The following is a 12,379-nucleotide window of genomic DNA, read 5'->3' as shown; positions in this document are numbered from 1 at the left end:
CCTAGTCTTTTCGGTCTCACCTATAGGGATCTCGGTCTCACCGAGATGGGATTGTAATCTCTCTGTTTCCCTTCATAACATTTTGGTCAAACCGAGATGAGCGATCGGTCCCACCCAGATTATAATGTAAACTCTCTGTTTCCCTTTCGTAACACTGCGGTCAAACCGAGATGAGCGAATCGGTCCCACCGAGTTTTCCTGACCAACTCTCTGTTAGTCCATTACCAAAATTGGTCTCACCGAGTTTCTGTAATCGGTCTCACCAAGATTACGTTATGCCCTAACTCTAACGAAATCGGTCCCACCGAGTTGACATGTCGGTCCCACCGAGAATCCAACCGTTCACATTTTGAACAAAATCGGTCTGACCGAGTTTCATGATTCGGTCCCACCGAGTTTGGTGATTTGTGTGTAACGGTTAAATTTTGTGTGGAGGCTATAAATACCCCTCCACCCACTCTTCATTCGAGGAGAGAGCCATCAGAACATGCCTACACTTACAATACATATATTCTGAGAGAGAACCACCTACACTTGTGTTGAGGTCAAGATATTCCATTCCAACCACATAAATCTTGATCTCTAGCCTTCCCCAAGTTGCTTTCCACTCAAATCTTCTTTCTACCAAATCTAAATCCTATGAGAGAGATTTGAGTGTTGGGGAGACTATCATTTGAAGCACAAGAGCAAGGAGTTCATCATCAACACACCATTTGTTACTTCTTGAAGTGTGGTGTCTCCTAGATTGTCTAGGTGTCACTTGGGATCCTCCGACAAGATTGTGGAGTTGAACCAAGGAGTTTGTAAGGGCAAGGAGATCGCCTACTTCGTGAAGATCTACCCTAGTGAGGCATGTCCTTCGTGGGCGATGGCCATGGTGGGATAGACAAGGTTGCTTCTTCGTGGACCCTTCGTGGGTGGAGCCCTCCGTGGACTCGCGCAACCTTTACCCTTCATGGGTTGAAGTCTCCATCAACGTGGATGTATGATAGCACCACCTATCGGAACCACGCAAAAAATCTCCGTGTCAACATTGCGTTTGCTCCCTCAAACTCCTCCCTTTACCTTCCGATGACCCACAACTATAGGGGATCGCAACAGCTTTCGAGGGTAGAGTATTCAACCCAAATTTATTGATTCAACACAAGGGGAGCCAAAGAATATTCTCAAGTATTAGCAGCTGAGTTGTCAATTCAACCACACCTGGAAACTTAGTATCTGCAGCAGAGTGTTTAGTAGCAAAGTAATACGATAGTGGTGGTAACGGTAACAAAAGAGTAATGAAAGCAAAGTAATATTTTTGGTATTATGTAGTGATTGTAACAATAGCAACGGGAAAGTAAATAAGCGTAAACTAGTATATGGAAAGCTCGTAGGCATCGGATCAATGATGGATAATTATGCCGAATGCAGTTCATTATGTAATAGTCATAACATAGGGTGACACAGAACTAGCTCCAATTCGTCAATGTAATGTAGGCATGTATTCCGAATATAGTCATACGTGCTTATGGAAAAGAACTTGCATGACATCTTTGTCCTACCCTCCCGTGGCAGCGGGGTCCTAATGGAAACTAAGGGATGTTAAGGCATCCTTTTAATAGAGAACCGGAACAAAGCATTAGCACATAGTGAATACATGAACTCCTCAAACTACGGTCATCACCGGTAAGTATCCCGATTATTGTCACTTCGGGGTTAACGGATCATAACACATAATAGGTGACTATAGACTTGCAAGATAGGATCAAGAACTCTCATATATTGATGAAAACATAATAGGTTCAGATCTGAAATCATGGCACTTGGGCCGTAGTGACAAGCATTAAGCATAACAAAGTCATAGCAACATCAATCTCAGAACATAGTGGATACTAGGGATCAAACCCTAACAAAACTAACTCGATTACATGATAAATCTTATCCAACCCATCACCATCCAGCAAGCCTACGATGGAATTACTCACGCATGGCGGTGAGCATCATGAAATTGGTGATGGAGGATGGTTGATGATGACGACAACGACGAATCCCCCTCTCCGGAGCCCTGGACGGACTCCGGACCAGCCCTCCCGAGAGGTTTTAGGCCTTGGCGACGGCTCCGTATCATGAAACACGATGAAATCTTCCCTCCTATTTGTTTCTCCCCGAAAGCAGATATATAGAGTTGGAGTTGGAGTCGGGAGGTCCCCAGGGTGCCCACGAGGTAGGGGGTGCGCCCTAGGGGGGCGCCCCCCACCCTCGTGGAAAGGGTGTGGGCCCCCTGGTCTTCATCTTTGGCGAGGATTTTTTATTATTAATTATAAGATATTCCGTGGAGTTTCAGGTCATTCCGAGAACTTTTGTTTTCTGCACATAAAACAACATCATGGCAATTCTGCTGAAAACAGCGTCAGTCCGGGTTAGTTTCATTCAAATCATATAAGTTAGAGTCCAAAACAAGGGCAAAAGTGTTTGGAAAAGTAGATACGATGGAGACGTATCAACTCCCCCAGGCTTAAACCCTTGATTGTCCTCAAGCAATTCAGTTGACAAACTCAAAGAAATAAAGAAAAACTTTTACAAACTCTATTTGCTCTTGTTGTTGTAAGTATGTCAAGCTACCATTCAAGTTTTCGACAAAGATTATAACTAACCATATTTGCAATAATTCTCAGGTCTCATGATTACCCATATCAATAGCATAATCAACTAGCAAGCCGTAATGATAAATCTCGGATGACAACACTTTTTCAAAACAATCATAATATGATATAACAAGATGGTATCTCGCTAGCCCTTTCTGAGACCACAAAACATAAATGCAGAGCACCTTTAAAGATCAAGGACTGACTAGACATTGTAATTCATGGTAAAAGAGATCCAATTATAGTCACACCCAACATAAATTAACAGTGATGAATGCAAATGACAGTTGTGCTCTCCAGCTAGTGCTTTTAATAAGAGGGTGATGACTCAACATAAAAGTAAATAGATAGGCCCTTCGCAGAGGGAAGCAGGGATTTGTAGAGGTGCCAGAGCTCGGTTTTGAAATAGAGATAATTAACATTTTGATCAGTATACTTTCATTGTCAACATAACAACCAAGAGATGGCGATATCTTCCATGCTACACACATTATAGGCGGTTCCCAAACAGAATGGTAAAGTTTATACTCCCCCTCCACCAACAAACATCAATCCATGGCTTGCTCGAAACAACGAGTGCCTCCAACATACATGAGGTCCCAGGGGGAGTTTTGTTTTGCAATTATTTTTGATTTAGTTTACATAAAGCATGGGACTGGGCATCCCGGTGACCAGCCATTTTCTCGTGAGTGAGGAACGGAGTCCACTCCTCTTGAGAATAACCCGCCTAGCATGGAAGATACATGCAGCCCTAGTTTATACATGGGCTATTCGAGCATACAAAATGGGATGATTATTTGAAGGTTTAGAGTTTGGCACATACAAATTTACTTAGAACGGCAGGTAGATACCGCATATAGGAAGGTATAGTGGACTCATCTGGAATAACTTTGGGGTTTAAGGGATTGGATGCACAAGCAGTATTCCCGCTTAGTACAGGTGAAGGCTATCAAAAGACTGGGAAGCGACCAACTAGAGAGCAACAACAGCCATGTACATACATTAAAATTAATAGACATTGGATGCAAGCATGAGTAGGATATAATCCACCATGAACATACATATCATGAAGGCTATGTTGATTTGTTTCAACTACATGCGTGAACATGTGCCAAGTCAAGTCACTTAAATCATTCAAAGGAGGATACCACCCCATCATACCACATCATAACCATCTCAATAGCATGTTGGCACGCAAGGTAAACCATTATAACTCATAGCTAATCAAGCATGGCACAAGCAACTATGATATCTAATTGTCATTGCAAACATGTTTATTCATAACAAGCTGAATCAACAACGATGAACTCGTCATATTTACAAAAAAAAAGAGGTCGAGTTCATACCAGCTTTTCTCATCTCAGTCAGTCCATCATATATCATCATAATTGCACTTCACTTGCACGACCGAACGATGTGAATAATAATAAGACTGCGCGTGCATTGGACTAAGCTGGAATCTGCGAGCATTTAATAAACAGGAGAAGACAAAGCAAAATGGGCTCTTGGTTAAATCAACAATAAAGCAGATAAGATCCACTTCAACAATTTAATTATGGTCTTCTCCTATCGACCCCCAAAGAAAAGAAAAGAAATAAAACTATTTACACGGGAAAGCTCCCAGCAAGCAAAAGAAGAACAGAAAATATTTTTGGGTTTTCTTTTAATTATTACTACAGAAAGAAAAGTAAACTACTACTAATTTTTTTGGTTTTTCTTAAGGTTTATTAAACACACAAGAAGAAAGCATAAAAGGAAATAAACTAGCATGGATGATACAATGAAAAAGTATGAACACCGACATCTATCAATGAGTGTGTGTGAACATAAATGTAATGTCGGTGAGAAATACGTACTCCCCCAAGCTTAGGCTTTTGGCCTAAGTTGGTCTACGGCCACGGCTGGTCTGGCTGATATCCATAATAATAGTTGGGGTCGTACTGTGATGAGGAAGAAGAAGGCTCCGATTGCCACTGGCTGGCAATCATCTCTGGATCCCACTGATAGTTAGACTGTCGTGAAGGATCAAATTGTGGTTCCGGTTCTGGCTCCTCGGCTGGTGCAGGGTTCCGGTAGGCGTGAATAGCTGTCAATGGAACAAGGTACGTGCCTACAGTCAGATCAAACAGAGAATGAGCAGGCAAGGTAATAGTCTCAGGATGATGTTTATTAAAGACCAATTGATATTTAAGATCTCCTGCCCTATTCTTTTATAATCGTGTGCCACCATACTTTTATAATCTAGATAAACACGAGGCAGCACTTTTTCATCCTTCTCAGCATGCCTAATAGGTATGTTAAAATGTGCAGCTAGGCGTGTAGCATAGATGCCTCCAAAGATGGGACCCTTAGTACGGTTCATACTTAACCGTCTAGCAATAATGCCGCCCATACTAAAAGAGTTATCACCGTATAAGCCGTGGTGCAAAATAATAATATCAGGGATACTCAGGTTTCCACAGTTTCCGCGACCAATTAAGCAACGACTAGAAAATAATGCAAAGTAGCGTAAAACAGGAAAATGTATGCAAGTGATTCGTGCATCGGAAACCTTCCTTGTTTCCCCTACAGTGATAGTGTCAATAAATCCCTCCACATCATCATGATGTGGTTCTTCTGTCTTGCCCCCAAAGGGGACTAAATAAATCCGACAGAAATCATAAAGTGACATCTCCTTATGCTCATCATATAAATGAAATTCCACCGTAGGTGGTGAGTTCTTAGAATGAAAATGGAAGTTTTGCACAAAGGTATTTGTGAGCAAGAGATACTGATCGCCTTGGTTGTGGAGGAAAGCGGGAAGGCCTGCAGTCTGAGCCAACTCATGAAAATCTTCATAAATCCCGACTGTCTTAAGAAATCCTCGGAAGGCCATTCACACGCCCGAACCTCCGCGGTGCGAGGTAAATTATACCTAGGCTTCGGTGCCTTCTCCTTTGAGCTTTGGCTCGATGAGACCCTCAAAAGTCTCCTCACCATTTTCTGAAAAATTCTGAAATTTTTAGTAACTTCAAAATAAAAGTAAACCAAACTCAATAATATTGATAGCAACTACTCCTACAAGTTCCTAGGGCCTATATCATGCATCAAAACTACTTTTGACCATATAAATTTGACACGCAAGCTCAAGAATAGGGTCACCTAAGCAGCACAAATTTGCAATGAATAAAGCACTAGAACAAAAACTAATTGGACCAATGGAGGAGTCACATAACAAGGAACAATCTCCCCAAGCAGTTTTGTGAGAGGTGCTTTAAGCAAGGAGATCGAAAATGGCAGCAAAGAGGGCTGGAACTCGTGCTTGAGTTGGTTTTTCGTGTTTGTGGGAGGAAGAAGAAGAGGATGGGTGCAGGAATAAGTGGAGGAGGACCACCATGGGCCCACGAGGCAGGGGGGCGCCCTCCACCCTCGTGGCAAGGTGCTTGGCCCCCTGGTGTGATTTTTGCACCATAAATCCTCAAATATTCCCGAAAAAATCATATTAAATTGGCATGTCATTCTGAGGACTTTTATTTTTGAGACATTTTTATATTGCACAGATAAATCAGGAAACAGAAAAGGAAAAAAAATACTATTTTCACTTTATTTCAACTAAATAACACAAAGTATAAAGAGGGTACAGAAGGTTGTGCTTCTAGTTTCATCCATCTCATGCTCATCAAAAGGAATCCACTAACAAGGTGGATCAAGTCTTGTTAACAAACTCATTTCGATTAACATGAAACCGGAGAAATTTCGAATAAAACTAGGTTACCTCAACGGGGATATGCACATCCCCAATAATAAGTATACCATATTTCTTCTTGACAGTAGGAAGAGGAAATTCAAAACCTCCAAATATAATCGATGGAATTTTTCCGATAGAATTGATACTACGAACTTGAGGTTGTTTCCTCGGAAAGTGTACCGTATGCTCATTACAATTAACATGAAAAGTGACATTGTCTTTGCTGCAATCAATAACAGCCCCTGCAGTATTAAGAAAAGGTCTTCCAAAAATAATAGACATACTATCGTCCTCGGGAATATCAAGAATAACAAAGTCCGTTAAAATAGTAACGTTTGCAACCACAACAGGCAAATCCTCACAAATACCGACAGGTATAGCAGTTGATTTATCAGCCATTTGCAAAGATATTTCAGTAGGTGTCAACTTATTCAAGTCAAGTCTACGATATAAAGAGAGAGTCATAACACTAACACCGGCTCCAAGATCACATAAAGCATTTTTAACATAGTTTCTTTTAATGGAGCATGGTATAGTAGGTACTCCTAGATCTCCAAGTTTCTTTGGTATTCCACCCTTAAAAGTATAATTAGCAAGCATGGTGGAAATTTCAACTTCTGGTATCTTTCTTTTATTTGTAACAATATCTTTCATGTACTTAGCATAAGGATTCATTTTGAGCATATCAGTCAATCGCATACGCAAAAAGATAGGTCTAATCATTTCAGCAAAGCGCTCAGAATCCTCATCATCCTTTTTCTTGGATGGTTTGGGAGGAAAAGGCATGGGTTTCTGAACCCAAGGCTCTCTTTCTTTACCATGTTTCCTAGAAACAAAGTCTTTCTTATCATAACATTGATTCTTTGGTTGTGGGTTATCAAGATCAACAGCAGGTTCAATTTCTACATCATTATCATTACTAGGTTGAGCATCATTATGAACATCATCATTAACATTTTCATTAGGTTCATGTTCATTGCCAGATTGTGTTTCAGCATCAGACATAGATATACCATTTGTATTATCAGGTGGTTCAGCAATAGGTTCACTAGAATTTTGCACAGTTCTATCCTTTTTATTTTTCTTCCTTTTAGAAGAACTAGGTGCATCAATATTATTTCTCTGAGAATCTTGCTCAATTCTCTTAGGGTGGCCTTCAGGATACAAAGGTTCCTGAGTCATTCTACCGGTTCTAGTAGCCACTTTAACAGCATAATTATTTTTCTTACTATTCATCACATTGAGCAATTCCTTTTGAGCTTTAAGTACTTGTTCTACTTGAGTGGTAACCATAGAAGCATGTTTGCTAACAAGTTTAAGTTCACCTCTAATATTAGCCATATAATCACCCAAATATTTAATCATATCAGCATCATGTTTTAATTGTCTACCAAAATAAGAATTGAAGTCTTCTTGCTTAAACATAAAATTATCAAACTCATCCAAGCATTGACTAGCAATGTTAGTAGGAGGGATTTCAGCTTTATCATATCTATAGAGAGAATTTACCTTTACTACCTGTGTCGGGTTATCGAGGTCTGGAGGTTCTTCAATAAGTAAAGGATCAAGATCATATGTTTCTTCGGCAGGCGGTAAATTAAGACCATGTATTTCTTCAATAGGAGGTAAATTATTAACATCTTCAGCTTTAATACCTCTTTCTTTCATATATTTCTTTGCCTCTTGCATATCTTCTGGACTAAGAAATAGAACATCTCTCTTCTTCGGAGTTGGTTTAGGAATAGGATCATTAATTGGAGTAGGAGCTTTCTCAGGAGCTGGCTCAGGAGGTGCCCAATTATCTTCATTTGTCAACATATTATTCAATAAGATTTCAGCTTCATCTGGTGTTCTTTCCCTGAAAAGAGAACCGGCACAACTATCCAGGTAATCTCTGGAAGCATCGGTTAGTCCATTATAAAAGATATCAAGTATTTCATTTTTCTTAAGAGGATGATCAGGCAAAGCATTAAGTAACTTGAGAAGCCTCCCCCAAGCTTGTGGGAGACTCTCTTCTTTAATTTGCACAAAGTTGTATATTTCCTTTAAAGCAGCTTGTTTGTTATGAGCAGGGAAATATTTAGCAGAGTAGTAGTAAATCATATCCTGGGGACTACGCACACAACCAGGATCAAGAGAATTAAACCATATCTTAGCATCACCCTTTAATGAGAACGGAAATATTTTAAGGATTTAAAAGTAGCGAGATCTCTCATCATTAGTGAATGGGGTGGCTATATCATTTAATTTAGTAAGATGTGCCACAACAGTTTCAGATTCATAGCCATGAAAAGGATCAGATTCAACTAAAGTAATTATATCAGGATCAACACAGAATTCATAATCCTTATGAGTAACACAGATAGGTGAAGTAGCAAAAGCAGGGTCAGGTTTCATCCTAGCATTTAGAGATTGCTCACTCCATTTAGCTAATAACCTTTTGAGTTCATATCTATCTTTGCAAGCTAAAATAGCTAAAGAAGCTCCTTGATCAAATAAATAACCCTCAGGAATAACAAGTGATTCTTCATCATCACTTTCATCATCATAATCAGATTCAATATTTTCAATCTCTCTAGCCCTAGCAAGTCGTTCCTCGAGAAAATCACCAAGTGGCACAGTAGTATCAAGCATAGAAGTAGTTTCATCATAAGTATCATGTATAGCAGAAGTAGCATCATCAATAACATGCGACATATCAAAACGAATAGCAGAAGTAGGTTTAGGTGTCGCAAGCTTACTCATAACAGAAGGTGAATCAAGTGCAGAGCTAGATGGCAGTTCTTTACCTCCCCTCATAGTTGAGGGATAAATTGTTGTCTTAGCGTGTTTCAAGTTCTTCATAGTGTCCAGCAGATATAAATCCCAAGTGACTCAAAGAATAGAGCTATGCTCCCCGGCAACGGCACCAGAAATTAGTCTTGGTGACCCAGAATTATAGGGGATCGCAACAGCTTTCGAGGGTAGAGTATTCAACCCAAATTTATTGATTCGACACAAGGGGAGCCAAAGAATATTCTCAAGTATTAGTAGCTGAGTTGTCAATTCAACCACACCTGGAAACTTAGTATCTGCAGCAGAGTGTTTAGTAGCAAAGTAATATGATAGTGGTGGTAACGGTAACAAAAGAGTAATGAAAGCAAAGTAATATTTTTGGTATTATGTAGTGATTGTAACAATAGCAACGGGAAAGTAAATAAGCATAAACCAGTATATGGAAAGCTCGTAGGCATCGGATCAATGATGGATAATTATGCCGGATGCGGTTCATTATGTAATAGTCATAACATAGGGTGACACAGAACTAGCTCCAATTCGTCAATGTAATGTAGGCATGTATTCCGAATATAGTCATACGTGCTTATGGAAAAGAACTTGCATGACATCTTTGTCCTACCCTCCCGTGGCAGCAGGGTCCTAATGGAAACTAAGGGATATTAAGGCCTCCTTTTAATAGAGAACCGGAACAAAGCATTAGCACACAGTGAATACATGAACTCCTCAAACTACGGTCATCACCGGTAAGTATCCCGATTATTGTCACTTCGGGGTTAACGGATCATAACACATAATAGGTGACTATAGACTTGCAAGATAGGATCAAGAACTCTCATATATTGATGAAAACATAATAGGTTCAGATCTGAAATCATGGCACTTGGGCCCTAGTGACAAGCATTAAGCATAACAAAGTCATAGCAACATCAATCTCAGAACATAGTGGATACTAGGGATCAAACCCTAACAAAACTAACTCGATTACATGATAAATCTCATCCAACCCATCACCGTCCAGCAAGCTGTGACGCCCACGATTTGACCATACACTAATCATACACGCAAACGTGTACGATCAAGATCAGGGACTCATGGGAAGATATCACAACACAACTCTACAAATAAAAAAAGTCATACAAGCATCATATTACAAGCCAGGGGCCTCGAGGGCTCGAATACAAGAGCTTGATCATAGACGAGTCAGCGGAAGCAACAAATATCTGAGTACAGACATAAGTTAAACAAGTTTGCCTCAAGAAGGCTAGCACAAACTGGGATACAGATCGAAAGAGGCGCAGGCCTCCTGCCTGGGATCCTCCTAAACTACTCATGGTCGTCGTCAGCGGGCTGCACGTAGTAGTAGGCACCTCCCGTGTAGTAGTAGTCGTCGTCGACGGTGGCGTCTAGCTCCTGGGCTCCAACGTCTGGTTGCAGCAATCGGGTATAGGAAGGGGGGAAAGGGGGAGTAAAGCAACCGTGAGTACTCATCCAAAGTACTCTCAAGCAAGGAGCTACACTACATATGTATGCATTGGTATCAAATGGAAAAGGCTATCATATGTGGACTGAACTGCAGAATGCCTGAATAAGAGGGGGATAGCAAGTCCTATCGAAGACTACGCTTCTGGTAACCTCCATCTTGCAGCGGAAGAAGAGAGTAGATGGTAAGTTCACCCAGTATCATCGCATAGCATAATCCTAATCGATGATCCTCCCTTCGTCGCCCTGTGAGAGAGGGATCACCGATTGTATCTGGCACTTGGAAGGGTGTGTTTTATTAAGTATCCGGTTCTAGTTGTCATAAGGTCAAGGTACAACTCTGGGTCATCCTTTTACCGAGGGACACGACTATTCGAATAGATCAACTTCCCTGCAGGGGTGCACCACATTTCCCAACACACTCGGTCCCCTTTGTCCGGACACACTTTTCTGGGTCATGCTCGGCCTCGGAAGATCAACACGTCGCAGCCCTACCTAGGCTCAACAGAGAGGTCAGCACGTCGGTCTAAATCCTATGGCGCAGGGGTCTGGGCCAATCGCCCATTGCACACCTGCATGTTGCGTACGCGGCCGGAGAGCAGACCTAGCAACCTCCATTACAAAGGAAGTTGCGTTACGCGGTCCAACCCGGCGCGCGCGGCTCAGTCGCTGACGTCACGAAGGCTTCAGCTGATACCACGATGTCGAGTGCCCATAACTATCCTCGCATAGATGGTTAGTGCGTATAGGCCAGTGGCCAGACTCAGATCAAATACCAAGATCTCGTTAAGCGTGTTATTTTGAAATAACCACGGACACCGACCAGGGCTAGGCCCACCTCTCTCCTAGGTGGTCTCAACCTGCCCTGCCGCTCCACCACAAAGTAACAGTCAGGGGCCTTCGGGAACTCATGCCCACCTCTACCGGGATGGAGCCACCTGCCCCTGCAGCCCCAAACATCGAATCACTCGCGGGTACTCCTACGAGCCGACCCGACTTTAGTCACCAACTGTATAGCATGTATATATGTATAAGTATATACCCGTGATCACCTCCCGATTGATCACGCCCCGATAGTATAGCATGGCAGACGGACAAGAATGTAGGGCCACTAATGATAAACTAGCATCCTATACTAAGCATTAGGATTGCAGGTAAAGGTAACAACAGTAGTAGCAAGGACAGGCTATGCATCAGGATAGGATTAATGGAAGCAGTAACATGCTACACTACTCTAGTGCAAGAAGTAGAGAGAAGAGTAGGCGATATCTGGTGATCAAAGGGGGGGCTTGCCTGGTTGCTCTGGCAAGAGAGATGGGTCGTCAACACCGTAGTCGTACTGGGTAGCAGCGGCGTCGGTCTCGGTGTCTAGCGAGAGAAGAGGGGGAAGAAATAATAAATATTAAGCAAACAAATCCATGACGATGTAGGACATGACAAAGCGTGAGGCTAGGTGTGCCCTAACGCGGTACGAGGTGGTACCGGTGTAGGGGAAAACATCCGGGAAAGTATTCCCAGTGTTTCGCGTTTTTGGACAGATGAACCGGAGGGGGAAAGTTGCGTGTTTGATATGCTAGGGATGTGTGGCGGACGAACGGGCTGCGAATCCAGATTTGTCTCGTCGTTCTGAGCAAGTTTCATGTACAAAGTTTTTCCATCCGAGCTACGGTTTATTTTATATTAATTCTAAAAGATTTAAATCATTTTTAGGATTTAATTAATTAATTAAATCAACATTATCCAGAATAATGTTTGCTGACGTCATCAT

This window comes from Triticum aestivum, chromosome 7A, assembly GCF_018294505.1.
Source record: "Triticum aestivum cultivar Chinese Spring chromosome 7A, IWGSC CS RefSeq v2.1, whole genome shotgun sequence".
NCBI classification, from domain to species: domain Eukaryota; kingdom Viridiplantae; phylum Streptophyta; class Magnoliopsida; order Poales; family Poaceae; genus Triticum; species Triticum aestivum.
This window is presented reverse-complemented; position numbering follows the sequence as displayed.